Source organism: Phyllobates terribilis, unplaced genomic scaffold, assembly GCF_046119375.1.
Source record: "Phyllobates terribilis strain yellow unplaced genomic scaffold, ASM4611937v1 Scaffold_115__1_contigs__length_5345438, whole genome shotgun sequence".
NCBI classification, from domain to species: Eukaryota; Metazoa; Chordata; class Amphibia; order Anura; family Dendrobatidae; genus Phyllobates; species Phyllobates terribilis.
The window spans coordinates 5,276,494-5,292,100 of record NW_027362875.1 but is presented as its reverse complement, the minus strand read 5'-3'; the positions used below and the strand labels follow the sequence as shown (position 1 = coordinate 5,292,100).

Here is a 15,607-nt window from a genome sequence, read left to right as displayed (position 1 = left end):
CTTCGGGGTCCTCGTCTTCTTCGGGGTGGTCTTCAGGGTCCTCGTGTTCAGGGTCGTCATCTTCGGGGTCCTCGTCTTCTTCGGGGTGGTCTTCAGGGTCCTCGTCTTCGGGGTCCTCGTCTTCGGGGTCCTCATCTTCTTCGGGGTGGTCTTCAGGGTCCTCGTCAGAGAGATCCAGAGTGATTACCAAGAACCATTTCAAAAAGCTTGAACTTGGAAATGTAGCAGAAGGTACAAGAAGGCTGAGGAACTGCCGAGAACCAGCTGACGGTACTGGAACCCGGATGGGTAGCAGAAGGTACAAGAGCAAATGGAATTACCGAGGACCAGCTGACGGTACTGGAACCCGGATGGGTAGCAGAAGGTACAAGAGCAAATGGAACTACTGAGGACCAGCTGACGGTACTGGAACTCGGTTACTATGCAGGAGGTACCTGTGCCAGAAAGCACTACCAAGGACCACCAGACGTTGGTGGAACTTGGATACCGAGAAGGAGGCACCTAAGCCAAAGGCACTGCCGAGAACCAGCTGACGGTACTGGAACCCGGATGGGTAGCAGAAGGTACCCATGTAAAAAAAAGTTGCAAGGCCGCAAGCCGGCCGCAGCTACCGAAACCCACACTCCTACAGGGGGTGCTTGTCTTATTGGCACTATGGAACCAGCCTTCATTGCCAGATCCTGCAGCCCACATAGGAGTCACCAAAACTGCAGGCACCATAGAGTCGGCTAACCCAAAAGCAACATGACAGGACAACGCATTGGAGGCAAAGTGACGTTGACACTACCCGGAAACAGCTGGCGTGCTGGAACCAGGCTGGGCAGGAGGGAGTACCCGTGCCAAAGACACTGCCGTGAACCAGCTGACGGTACTGGAACCCGGATGGGTAGCAGAAGGTACAAGAGCCAATGGAACTACCGAGGACCAGATGACGGTGCTGGAACTCGGTTACTAAGCAGGAGGTACCTGTGCCAGAAAGCACTACCAAGGACCAGCAGACATTGGTGGAACTTGGATACCGAGAAGGAGGCACCTAAGCCAAAGGCACTGCCGAGAACCAGCTGACGGTACTGGAACCCGGATGGGTAGCATAAGGTACCCATGTAAAAAAAAGTTGCAAGGCCGCGATCCGGCCGCAGTTACCGAAACCCACAGTCCTACAGGGGGTGCTTGTCTTATTGGCACTATGGAACCAGCCTTCATTGCCAGATCTCGCAGCCCACATAGGAGTCACCTAAACTACAGGCACCATAGAGTGGGCTAACCCGACCGCAACACGACAGGACAACGCATTGGAGGCAAAGTGACGTTGACACTACCCGGAAACAGCTGGCGTGCTGGAACCAGGCTGGGCAGGAGGGAGTACCCGTGTCAAAGACACTGCCGAGAACCAGCTGACGGTACTGGAACCCGGATGGGTAGCAGAAGGTACAAGAGCCAATGGAACTACTGAGGACCAGCTGACGGTACTGGAACTTGGTTACTAAGCAGGAGGTACCTGTGCCAGAAAGCACTACCAAGGACCAGCAGACGTTGGTGGAACTTGGATACCGAGAAGGAGGCACCTAAGCCAAAGGCACTGCCGAGAACCAGCTGACGGTACTGGAACCCGGATGGGTAGCAGAAGGTACCCATGTAAAAAAAAGTTGCAAGGCCGCGAGCCGGCCGCAGTTACCGAAACCCACAGTCCTACAGGGGATGCTTGTCTTATTGGCACCATGGAACCAGCCTTCATTGCCAGATCCCGCAGCCCACATAGGAGTCACCTAAACTGCAGGCACCATAGAGTCAGCTAACCTGACCGCAACATGACAGGACAACGCATTGGAGGCAAAGTGACGTTGACACTACCCGGAAACAGCTGACGTGCTGGAACCAGGCTGGGCAGGAGGGAGTACCCGTGCCAAAGACACTGCTGGGAAACAGCTGGCGGTGCTGGAACCCAGGGTAAATACTAAAAACAGAGTGGAGCCAGAGGCGTAATTGGAGCAACTTTAAAATCTGTAGTAGTGTGAATGTGGACAGAGCAGGAGAATTTGCCGGACACACAGCTGGGGATCAGCTGACGTTACTGAACCCCAATAACACTGGAGCAAGCGTTGACTGTGCAGACGGCACTTCTGAGCAGCAACTAGCGGTATTGGAGCCCAGGGTAAATATTATAAACAGAGGAGCCGGAGGTGTAATTGGAGCAAGTTTTAAATCAATAGTACAGTGGATGTGGACAAAGCAGGAGAATTTGCCGGACACACAGCTGGGGATCAGCTGACGTTACTGAACCCTAATAACACTGGAGCAAGCGTTGACTGTGCAAACGGCACTTCTGAGCAGCAACTAGCGGTATTGGAGCCCAGGGTAAATATTATAAACAGAGGAGCCGGAGGTGTAATTGGAGCAAGTTTTAAATCAATAGTACAGTGGATGTGGACAAAGCAGGAGAATTTGCCGGACACACAGCTGGGGATCAGCTGACGTTACTGAACCCCAATAACACTGGAGCAAGCGTTGACTGTGCAGACGGCACTTCTGAGCAGCAACTAGCGGTATTGGAGCCCAGGGTAAATACTAAAAACAGAGGAGTCAGAGGTGTAATTGGAGCAAGTTTTAAATCAGTAGTACAGTGGATGTGGACAAAGCAGGAGAATTTGCCGGACACACAGCTGGGGATCAGCTGACGTTACTGAACCCCAATAACACGGCAGCAAGTGTTGACTGTGCAGACAGCACTTCTGAGCGCCAACTGGCGGTGTTGGAGCTCAGGGATTACAGTTCAGGTGGTAGAAACATGAACACAACAGGAGACCTGGATACTGTTGCCAACCAATTATTTATTCTGGAAGAGGACTGGCAAATTCATGCGAGATCCAGGCCTTGTTCATTTTGAGAAAAGTAAGCCGGTCAACGTTATCGGAGGATAGTCGCATGCGACGGTCTGTTAGTACACCACCTGCGGCACTAAAGACGCGTTCCGATAATACACTAGCAGCAGGGCAAGCTAGCACCTCCAATGCATACTGGCTAAGCTCTGGCCATGAATCCAGCTTACAGACCCAAAACTTGAAGGGAGAAGAGCCGTCTGGGAGTACACTGAGAGGGCAAGACATGTAGTCTGTCACCATCTGACGGAAACGTTGCCTCCTGCTGAGTGGAGCCGTCTGTGATGGTGTAGACATTTGTGGCGGCGGGGACACAAAACTTTGCCACACTTCGGCCATACTGGTCTTGCCTTGTGCTGAGGCGCTGCTTCTGCTCCCTCTTTGTGCAGAGCTTCCTCCACTGCCTCGACGCACTGAGCTGCTTTGTAAAGCACTAGCAGCACTGCTCTCGGTTGGAATGGAGAACATGATGGAATGCACCAGTGCGTCTTGGTATTCCCGCATTTTACGCTCCCGGTTCAACGGTGTTATGAGGCTTTGTAAGTTGTCCCGGTAGCGAGGATCTAGGAGGGTGGACACCCAATAATCAGCCGTGTTGAGAATGTGGGCGATGCGGCGGTCGTTTCTCAGGCACTGCAGCATGAAATCAACCATGTGCTGCAGACTGCCAACTGGCCAAGAAACGCTGTCCCCTGCTTGAGGCGTGATCTCAGCCTGCTCTGCATCACCCCACCCTCGCTCTAGATACTGACTACTAGAGCATTGTGTACCTCCCTCCTCTGGACAGATGTCTTCCTCCTCCATTGACTCCTCCTCATCCTACTCACAAAGTGTCCCCTGCCTAGGCCTTTGTGAGGAACCACGTTGCGCACACTGTAGAGAAGCAGATGGCATTTGTGACTCATCTTCCACCTCTTCCAAAACCTCGTCCCTTAGTGCTTGCAGTGTTTTTTCAAGCAGGCAGATAAGGGGGATAGTCATGCTGACTAGTGCATCATCTGCACTCGCCATCCGCGTGGAATAATCGAAGGCACACAAAACGTGGCAAATGTCCTTCATAGAGGCCCACTCAGTGGTGGTGAAGTGTGAACGGCGCGCACTGCGACTTGTTTGCGCCTGCTGCAGCTGGTACTCCATTACTGCTGCCTGCTGCTCACACAACCTCTCCAACATATGTAACGTTGAATTCCACCTGGTGGGTAGGTCACATATGATGCGATGTTCCGTAAGGCGTAATCAGCGCTGCAGAGCTGCAATGCGCGATCTTGCGTTGCTGGAACGCCGCAAGTGAGCGCACTCTATGCGGACCTTGTGAAGCAGTGCATCAAGATCCGGATAGTCCCTCAAAAAACTCTGCACGACCAAGTTGAGCACATGTGCCAGACATGGGATGTGAGTGAGGTTGCCTAGGCCCAGAGCTGCCACCAGATTTCGGCCATTGTCACACACTACCATGCCTGGCTGGAGATTCGCTGGCACAAACCACACGTCGCTCTGCTGCTTGATGGCATTCCAGAGCTCCTGCGCTGTGTGGCTTCGATTCCCCAAAGAAATTAATTTTAATACGGCCTGTTGACGTTTGGCCACGGCTGTGCTCATATCGGTCATCATAACAGGTAACCACCGTTCACGGGTCGATGTGGTAGACCGTGACGGCTCCTGCAGCGCTGATTCAGAGGAACTGGAGTATGAGGAGGAGTCAATGTGTACAGACTGGATTCCTGCAATCCTTGGAGTTGGCAGAACACGTACAGCGCCACTCTCAAGATCTGTACCCGGCTCCACAACATTTCCCCAATGGGCAGTGAGGGAAAGGTATCGTCCCTGTCCATGCTTACTGGTCCACGCATCGGTGGTCAGGTGGACCTTGCTACTGACGGCGTTTTGTAGCGCATGTTTAATTTTTCCCTCCACATGCTGTTGCAGGGCAGGGACGGCTTGCCTGCTGAAATAAAAGCGGCTGGGCACATTGTATTGTGGGACTGCCAATGCCATAAAGTTACGGAAGGTGTCAGTCTCCACCAGCCTGAATGATAGCATTTCAAGGGCCAGTAGTTTAGCAATGCCAGCATTCAGAGCCTGTGCTTGAGGGTGGTTTGCCGAGTATGGGCGCCTTTTCTCCCATGCCTGTGCTAACGATGGCTGTAGACTGGCCTGGGAGTGTGAGGATGACAGGTAAAGTGGTGCTGTGGGTGGAATTACACTGTGTCTCTGTACAACAGTGCCAGAGATTCTTCCATGGCGATCCTGTGAGGAAGCCGAACCAGCTGTGTGTGAGCTGGAGGAAGATTCTACAACACGAGCTGAAGAGATGGTAGGTGGCGCTGTAGGTTAGCCTAGGTCTTCAGTGTGTTTTTGTAACTCCACCACGTGCTTGGTCCGCACATGTTTCCACATATTTGTGGTATTGAGGTTGCTGACACTTTTCCCTCTTTTCACCTTCTGATTACACAGCTTGCATTTGACAAAGCAAATGTCACCTGCAACTGTGTCAAAAAAGGACCAGGCACTGTAAGTCTTGGGAGCGCCCGCTTTGGATTTTGGAAGAGCCATGCTCCTAATGGGTGCCGAAGTGGAGGCTACAGGCAACCAAGTCTGCCCCCTCCCCCTCCCTCCTTTTTGGGCCGTTCGGGGAATCTCTTCCGCAGAGCTGCTCCCACCACCTTCCTGTCCCTCACGCCATGATGGGTCAAGGACCTCATCATCTACACCACCCTCTTCAAACAACTGCTTCTCCTGGGTAGTCTCGACAGCACAGTACGCACCAGAAAGTGGCACCTGAGTCTCATCATCAGATGCGTACTGAGGTGTGCTGCTGACCATAGGCACTGGCCCACCCGCCTCTTCAGATTCAGAGAGACAAAACGGTTGCGCATCACTGCATACTACCTCTTCTTCAAATTCTCGAATTCTGCTTGGCTGGCCCCCTCTTTCCAAGCCAAGAGATTCAGAGAACAGAAGTAGAGATGGCTCCTGTCCAGGGCTCTCTGACTGCCTGGGCAATTTGGCAGGTGGTGAAGAGACAGATGGGTGCTTTTCAGTGCTCAGGACCTGAGAGGATCTGGAACTAATTGAAGTCGATGCGTTAGCTGCCATCCATCCGACAACGGCTTCAATTTGGTCCTCCCGCAGCAGTGGGGTACGGCTAGCTCCTACAAAGCTGCGCATAAAGGACTGTTCCCTGGTAAAACTGGGGGATGCTGAGTCACTGGTACCCGCAGCAGGCACAGAATCCCCACGTCCTCTTCCTGCAGGCACAGAATCCTCACGTCCTCTCCCTGCAGAAACTCCACGCCCACGCCCACGCCCACATGCCTTACTCCCTGCCTTCTTCATCTTGGTAGACTGATAAAGATAGGCAGAAAAGTACTAAGGGCTTAGTGTGCTTATTCCTGAACAGCTGCTAACAGGTATAAGAAACACTAATTTTATAAAGTGTGGACTAGACTTTAATATGAGCTAATGTGGCCTACACAACTGTAAAGTGGAGTGTTTGGTGAACTTTATTTAGGTTTTTTTTTGCCACAAAAAGACACTGGATGTGCCCAAAGATGTAATACCGATAGTATCACAAACTTTTTGTAGCTATTACAATGTAGGAAGGTAACCTACAATGCAATAGATGAGGCTACAAAAAATAGGCTAATACTAATCTGGCTGGGGCTGCAGGGCACAATGCTGCAGAAAGGCTCCTCTAACTACTCCTATATAGTGTGTTTGGAACCAATTTAGCTGAATACGGATGGAATCACCACACTAATAGGAGATATCAGGAAAAATTATGAATTAGCAAATAAGGACAATGTATGAGGCAGTGACACACACTGAGTGCACTACAACCAGACGTGTTTGAAGCACACACTGCAGGGTGAGCTGCAGTCACACACAGAGACCTTGCAGACAGCGGTGAACAGCACAGAGAACTGTGCACTAGTGCTGCAAGGCACAGCGATTTATAAAGTAGCTTGGGTAAAGCAGAATAGACCAAATAGGTAGCTAAAACTGTCCCTCAGAACAACAGCGTCCTATCCCTAACTGAATTCACAGCAGAGTGAGCTGAAAATGGTGGCGGCGGCTTTTATAGTGCATCATGACATTTCAGCAGCCAATCACAGCCATGCCATTAGTTAAGATGCCTACATGCCTAACAGGATGTGCCCACACTTCTTAGGATCCTCATTGGCTGAATAAAATGAAACTGGCTCATTGCAATATGGGAACTTCCGATTCCGGTATACGATATTGTAAAAGTATCGGAATTCCGATACTGAAATATCGGGTATCGGCCGATATTCGCAGTATTGGAATTCTCAACATTAGTCATGGCAGGTCCTTTTCAGACCATCGTGAGCTGCCAGCAAGCCGAGACGCATCACTAAGGACACCGGGGGCCATCAGAAGGAAAGTATAATGTATATTTTTTATTTTATTCTTTTTTTTACAGGTTCTATGGTACCCGGGTCCGGAGGAGAGTCTCCTCTTCTCCAAACCCGGGTACCATCCGCACCTTGAAACGCATGGATTGAGCATCTGCAGATGCAATGATGCGGATTCCATGTGTTCCAATGCAAGTCAATGGCAGCGAACATGCCGCGCTTCCGCAAAATAATTGGTAGTGCTGCGGATTTTTCCGCAATAATAATCCGCAGCGGAAATTTCCGCAGCATGTGCACAGCACATGGGATTATCATTGGGGAATATGGCAGACCTTCTACCAAGCGTTTTTTAAATGTTTCTGCAGCGGAATTGCCGCTGCGGAAACGCTTAAAAAACGCATAGTGGGCATACAGCCTTACTGTGATGTTTTTTGAAATTATGTCCAATGTTCACCATTTTTAATGTTTAGTGTTAGGACTCGCAAGTATGAGGACCCTTGACGTTTGGGTTGCGAGCTTGTGTATTTTGGCCAAAATATCGACCAACACCTCATGTGTTGTATTTATCTTCTACACTATTTTTCATCTTTTTTGCACATTTTTTTGCAGGATGCGGCCAGGCCTCTTTAGTGTTGGCTGGGTGAATTGGGGCGTCTGTCTTGTGGGGGTGCACATATACAGTGCTGGGCAGCCCGCCTAATCTAATAGTATGGGTGTCATCAACAAGCTGCAAGACAGAAACTGTGTATCGCACATATCTGTGTGACTGGCGCCCTATGCAGACTCCATCGGTGTGCATGTATAATACTAGACAGCCACCCCCTCCATAAATTGGTAGGTTAGTGAGTGGCTGTCTGCATCAGTATTTTGCACATGTGCTGGCCCCGCCTTTATCATGGAGGCTTGCTGCATCTGGTGTTGGTAAGGCATTATCTTTTACAAAGGTTCTATTGGCCCAGATGTCACCGGGAAATATTTAAGCATTGCAGGTGTTGCACTACGTGCCAGTTAACCGACCCCACCTCTCACTTTTGAAGTCCCCTCGTGCCATTGAACATTATTGAAGTGCCATTCGAGAGAATTGCTATCGACTTGGTCAGTCCCCTGGTTGAATCTGCTCGTGGGCATCAATTTATATTGGTTATCCTGGACTATGCCACACGCTATCCTGAAGTGATTCCACTGAGTAACTCCTCCGCAAAGAATATATCCCGTGAGTTGGTCCACGTTTTTCCCCCCCAACAGGCTTACCAAAGGGAGATACTCACTGACCAGGAAATTCCCTCTATGAGTAAGGTGATGAGGGAGTTATGTAAAGCCCTCCAAATCTCCCAACTGAGGACTTCAGTATACCATCCTCAGACGGATAGCCTAGTCGAAAGGTTTAACAAGACTTTGAAGAGTATACTGAGGAAGGACATAGAAAGGGACAGTAGAGACTGGGACTGTCTCCTACCATATCTGTTGTTCTCCAACCGAAAGGTTTCACAGGCCTCTACAGGGTTCTCGCCATTCGAACTTCTGTATGGCCGACATTCGCGGGGTCTTCTGGATGTCACAAAGGAAATCTGGGAAGCCTAATTCATGCCCCATAGGAGCGTCATCGAGCAGGTTGCTCTGATGCAGGAGAGGATTGTGAAGGTGATGCCCATCGTAAAAGAACATCTCCTCCAGGCACAAGAAGCTCATGCCAGAGTCTACAACCGGTCAGCCAGAGTGAGGCAAATCAATCCGGGAGACCGGAGTCCTCATGCTAATTCCTACAGTGGAAAGTAAGTTCTTGGCCAAGTAGCAAGGGCCGTATAAGATGGTGGAAAAAGTGGGTGAAGTGAACTACAAGGTTCATCAACCGGGACGACGTAAGCCGTACCAGATATACCACATCAACCTCAACAAGACGTGGCAAGACAGAGAGGCTGTGGAGGAGTCGCAATAGCGGAAACGCTAACGAAGGCCAAGAAACAGCAGTGTCGGGAGTTGATGCAGAAGAACAGGGATCTGTTCTCGGAATTGTCGGGCTGCACAAGGGTCATAGAACACAAGGTTCTGACGGAGCCACATGTGCGGGTGAACTTGAAGCCTTATCTGATAACGGAGACCCGACGAGAGTTGATATCCAAAGAGGTAGCTTGTATGCTGAAGCTCAGTGTCATTGAAGAATCCAAGAGCAGTTGGTCGAGCCTGATCATCTTGGTCCCAAATCCCAATGGTGAATGGAGATTCTGCAACGACTATCGGAAGTTGAATGAGGTTTCCAAATTTGATGCATATCCCATGCCACGCGTCGTTGAGCTGATCAAGAGGCTTGGGCCAGCAAGGCACATAACCACCTTGGATCTGACGAAGGGATATTGGCAGATCCCCATGGCATAGGTAGCCAAAGAGAAGACTGCGTTTTCTACACCGGACGAATGCTTCCAGTATGCCCGGATGCCGTTTGGACTGCAGGGGGCCCCTGCAAAATTCCAGAGAGCTATGGATTGCATCCTTGCATCCCATAAGAAAATATGCCGCAACACACCTGGACAATACTATCTTCAGTCCAGACTGGGAGAGTCATCTGGAAAAGATTCAGGCTGTGTTTGATGCTCTGAGGAAGGTGGGGTTTTCAATAAACTCGAAGAAATGTGGCATGGGAAAATAAGAAGCCAAGTACTTCGGATATGTAGATGGGTAGAGTCGAGATAAAACCCCAAAATACTAAAGTAGAAGCAATCCAAAATTGGCCGAGACCGGTGTCGAAAAAGCAAGTCAGAGCCTTCCTGTGAATCGTGGGATACTACAGGAAATTCATCCCAAACTTCGCCATGATGGCTGCACCCCTAACTGACCTCCTTAAAGGGACAAAATCAGCCAAGGCCAAGTGGACTGCAGAGGCGGAGACGTCCTTTCAAAAGATGAAACTGGCTCTGTGTAGGCAACCGGTCCTGGTTGCCCCGGACTTCAAGAAAGAGTTTATACTCCAGACAGATGCCTCAGATGTTGGGTTAGCAGCAGTCCTTTCCCAGGAGATACACGGGGAGGAGCACCCTGTCCTCTACCTGAGTAGAAAGCTGTCCTCCTGCGAGAAAAATTATTCGGTCATAGAGAAGGAACGCTTGGCTATAAATTGTGCGGTGGAAACCTTACTGTACTATCTGTTAGGTCGAAAATTTAGATTATTATCCGACTATGCTCCACTCAGATGGATGAGGGGAAAATGTGAAAAAATGCCAGAGTCACCCTCGGGTTTTTAGCCCTACAGGACTCCTACTTCCCTGTAGAACATAGAGCAAGGAAGCAACATGGTAATGCCGATGCTCTCTCGAGAATCCCCTGTCTGGTAGTAAAAGGTGTCAAGCCCAAGGCTTTAGGCAGAGGGGGGGAGGTATGTAAGGTGGCTAATGGTCGCGTAGTCGATGGGAGGTATGTGTCACAGAGATGGCTGGTCTCTGTGATGTAACCCGGAGTGTTTCTCTAGGGCACATAAGCACTAAGAGGATCGTTTGGTGCACGTGGGAGCCGGGTTATGAGCAGCTAGGAGAGAATGGGCGGGTCCAGCTACCCACATACCTCACCTCTGGGTGTGGTTAACAGCCTATAAAATGAAGGCTGTTGTTTGGCACATGGTCTGTGTGTTTGGAGGTAGAAGGCCTACTGTGTATGTTTGTCTTCAGACCAAGCCAGGACACTGGACGCTACCCCAGCTTGTGTGCCACACAGGCCTGGCTGAGCAGAGACCTGCTAAGGACATTTACTTTGTTTGCCTGATCTAAAGGCTATTTGCTTTTCTGTTTGGCTTCTGGGTTTATGAAGTAATAAACCCACATGAAATTTTAAAGGAACATGCCTCCCGTTTTCCTCCCATTGTGCCCCAGTGAGTAAAACCCCTACAATATGTATAAAGGAAAGGGTATGGTAGTCAGAGAATGTTTCAATAATCCGCCTCAACGCATTTTCCCAACAGGTTCATTAGGAGGCTTGATAGAGGGATGATAATTCATGATGTTCAGCATAGTGTGCCTAATAGCCAGGTGTCCATGTTTAAATATCCCATTTCATCCCAAACCCCTCCCAGACTAGGAGGCTCATTCCCATTCCTATAGGTGAATTGTCACAGTATATACAGAATAGAGTCTGTCTACAATAATATACTGCGCCTACGCTACTTCTCATGAGCTAGAGGTTCGATAATGTCCATCACCTAGTGTGCATGTAGGGAAGTGACGTGCTTTATGCTGAAACACCAGATAAACTGATTGCCGCCGCGCAACTCGTACCTGTGACTGCGCATGCCCGTAGTTATCATTCCATCTAGGATCATTGTTAACAAATGTGCATGCCCAGATGTCTGCGTTCCACACCAGAGCGCATATGGTATTGGATTGCATTCAACCAACAGAAAAATCCTCTCTCTGAGATCAGTGTCATGGGAGACTAAAATCAAGTATTGCACATCCTCCCATCATGCAATCGGCATGTGGATCTACTTTATCACTACAAAATATATGGGATGGTGGCCCACAGTATACTCCTAAATGGTCATATTTGACCCCTATTGCATAATTAGAGATACACAAGGAACACCACACTTGTTAGTTACTAAATGGTATAAGTGGGATATAACGGATAAGAAATAATTCTGACATAGAAGCTCAGATCTCTTGATGAAGTAAAACAATACAGGGAACTGAGTAGCAATGGGTAGAGTATAAAATCCTAAAATGTAATCCGGAATGGGACTGTATTCATACAAAACAGGCATAGGAAATTTGCTCATTCAGTCCCTTAGGGCCTAGTGAATCCAGTCTGGAAATCCACTCACTTTTTTTGAGAATACATTTATTGAGATCACCACCTCTCACATTGGGTTTAACCACCTCAATGATGCAAAAGGAGATGTTTCTTGTTTCACCTCAATGTGCACTGTTCATGTGTCTCACTAATGGGGTGTCCCGATGTCACGCCAGGTGTGAGTGCAACACAGAGAGTCACGCCAGGTGTGAGTGCAACACAGAGGAGAAAGGGAGCCCAGATACTAGGGAAAAGGGGGAAGAGGTGACCTTCTAATCTGGACTAGCATCACTCTGTCTCCCCCCTCCGCAGCTGTTGCCCATCACATGCCTCGCCCAACTATCCCTGGCATAAGGCTATAGCTGGGGGTGGAAGGAGATGAGCACTAGTCAACCTCCGCTAGCACTCTAAAGACAACACAGGGGAATTACAACACAGGGGAATTACAATTTCGCTTTAGAAGAAACTCCAACAGGGCACACGGCCTCAAGACTCCAAAGAGGACGTGATGCTGCTTCAGCCAAGTTCCAAGTAGAAATGAGTATACCCGGCGACGCCAACATAGACACACCAGGTATATATACACCCAGACTAAATGGAGGTAGAATCTGGGTCCTAAACACAGCCATCCATCTAGGCAGCTGTCTGCATTGCCAAACGTGGAGATCTCCTGCAAACCCCTGCAGGGCGACTGTCTGTCACCTCTGACACACCCGTGACACCCATGGCATACTTCGCCCAAATGCCCCCTCCACACTCCTCTTAGACTGCCTCTTGGTCGTGCATACATAATCTAGGAGGTAGGTGCATGTGGCCACATACACAAGTCCTGAGGTTTTATAGTTGGAATAATCCCTCTGGAGAAAGGTTTCACCTGTAGAGGAACTCGAGAAAGATTTACATGGTCTTATCCAATTACATGTACAACTTTCTACACATCTAAATAAACCACAGATTCTTCTATCTAGCCATGTCCCCTTGGGTGCAGGTTTTTATAGAAACTATGCACTAAACGGTCCCTAATTGACCAACTCTTTCTGAAAGATATTGTGGGAGTAGATCACACAGCACCCTCAGGTCCAGGTCGGCCACAAGTACATCCTAGCGTTTTCTGAGGATAATAAAGATATGGTCACTCTGATTGTCACAAGTTCCTATTACTTGTGTTATCCCATATTTTTCTTGGTGTCTTGGTTAGGTATGTAGGAGTATCTCTCTCTCCTGTTTTTCTGCAAACAATAATGCGGAATTCAAAATGTACTGTGGGTACCTTTTTCCCTGAATCTGGTGTTTATGTCTATTGCCTGTATATTAATATCTGTGACATTAGAGCAGTTTCTTCTCAACTGTAAATATTGGCCCTTGGATATTGCTTTTTTTTTAGTAGGATGCAGTGGTGGCTATCCCACTTTAATAGTTTATGGTAGATGAGTGTCCCTAGGGTCTAAACCAGAGCTGTGGAGTCGGTGCCCATTTTGGTGGAGTTGGAGTCGGTATAAAATTGACCCACTCCGGCGCCTAAAATAAATAATAAATTGGGTACAGTAGTTCAATGCAGTTTGTGAGGAATATTTTTTCATAAGAATTTGGTAAAGTTATGAAATGTCCTATAAATGTCTTTCCTATTCCTGATCTAAGGGTCTAGACTTTTAGCTGAGAAAAATTTGTCCTACTGTAAATTTATCACTTAAACATGAGCCATGTATGAGGGAGTCGGAATTGTGAAGTCGGAGACGGTGTCATGGAAATTTAGGAGTAGGAGTCGAAGGTTTGGCTTGCCGTCTCCACAGCCCTGGCTCCCATCCCGTACTTTCTTGATTGGTACATCAAGGAAAGGCAACTGGTAGGAATAATTAAACTCTGATATAAATCTAAGGCCCACTCTATGGTTATTGAGTTCCAAATTCAAGAAATTGTTCACTCGTCCCTGACCAGATGATAAAAATGTTGTCAATATATCTATATCATGCCCCAATATATGGTTGCCACCACTTATAATCATCCCTGAGTATGTTGTTTTCCTCCCATCAGCCCAGGAATAGATTAGCAGATGAGGGAGTACAGGGGCTCCCCATCGCAGTACCCCTGAGCTCGGGTAAGTACTTCCTGTCAAAAATAAAGACGTTATGAGTAAGAATGAATTTTAGAAGATTGTCCATGAAGTCATTATGTCTGCTACACTCTATTGATCTCGATTTCTATAAACATCTTACTCCTCTGATATCATCCTCATGCGATATATTACTGTACAAAGCCTCAATATCTAGTAAGGCCTGCAAAAGGGGCATAATGGGGGCATTACACTGTGTGGGGCATCATACATCCTGCATAAGGGGCATAATGGGGGCATTACACTGTGTGGGGGCATCATACATCCTGCATAAGGGGCATAATGGGGGCATTACACTGTGTGGGGGCATCATATATCCTGCATAAGGGGCATAGTGGGGGCATTACACGGTGTGGGGGCATCATACATCCTGCATAAGGGGCATAATGGAGGCATTACACTGTGTGGGGGCATCATGCATACAGCATAAGGGGCATAATGGGGGCATTACACTGTGTGGGGGCATCATACATCCTGCATAAGGGGCATAATGGGGGCATTAAACTGTGTTGGGCATCATACATCCGGCATAATGGGGGCATTACACTGTGTGGGGGCATCATACATCCTGCATAAGGGGCATAATGGGGGCATTAACACTGTGTGGGGGGCATCATACATCCTGCATAAGGGGCATAATGGGGGCATTAAACTGTGCTGGGCATCATACATCCGGCATAAGGGGCATAATGGGGGCATTACACTGTGTGGGGCATCATACATCCTGCATAAGGGGCATAATGGGGGCATTAACACTGTGTGGGGGGCATCATACATCCTGCATAAGGGGCATAATGGGGGCATTACACTGTGGGGCAGTAAAGGGGTCCTGTACTATGAGAACAATACGTTTCCTCCCTTCCTATCTCCATAGTTGGGTCGTATGTATCTATTACAGGAAACAGAACAAAAACCTTATGATTCTTATAAAGGGGCAACACAAGACCCCAAAAGAGTCTCCGTGCTGAAGGGGTTAATGCCCCCTGCGCCCAGTAATGGGGTCTCCACATACCTCCACCTGCAGAGCCGCCACCACATATATGGCTGCTCTGTGCGCACAGGACCTGTGATGAGGTCACAGGAGGGGAGGAGTCAGGGGTCACATGATCAGGGGCCTCAGTGGATGCAGGACTCTGCAGTGCTGGTTGTCATGGTGCTGGATGAGCTGAAGTTTATGTGTGGGGTCAGGAGGGGTTTACAGTGTGGATGTAGCAGAGCCGCGTGTGTACGAGGTGTACGGAGCAGAGCCACGTGTGTACGAGGTGTACGGAGCAGAGCCGCGTGTGTACGAGGTGTACGGAGTGGAGCCGCGCGTGTACGAGGCGTACGGAGCGGAGCCGCGTGTGTACGAGGCGTACGGAGCGGAGCCGCGTGTGTACGAGGTGTACGGAGCGGAGCCGCGTGTGTACGAGGTGTACGGAGCGAAGCCGTGTGTGTACGAGGTGTACGGAGCAGAGCCGTGCGTGTACGAG

General features: G+C 49.1%; 1 protein-coding gene across 1 annotated transcript in view; it reads right to left on the bottom strand.

Moving 5' to 3' along the window:
- LOC141201443 (uncharacterized) overlaps nucleotides 1-15,232 on the bottom strand; it is a 41,019-nt gene extending 25,787 nt beyond the window's left edge. The window contains exon 1 of the mRNA XM_073663437.1: nucleotides 15,148-15,232. The gene's annotated coding sequence lies outside the window, so the exon portion shown is untranslated. The remainder of the gene's footprint in view (nucleotides 1-15,147) is intronic.
- Between the last annotated feature and the right edge of the window lie 375 nt (nucleotides 15,233-15,607).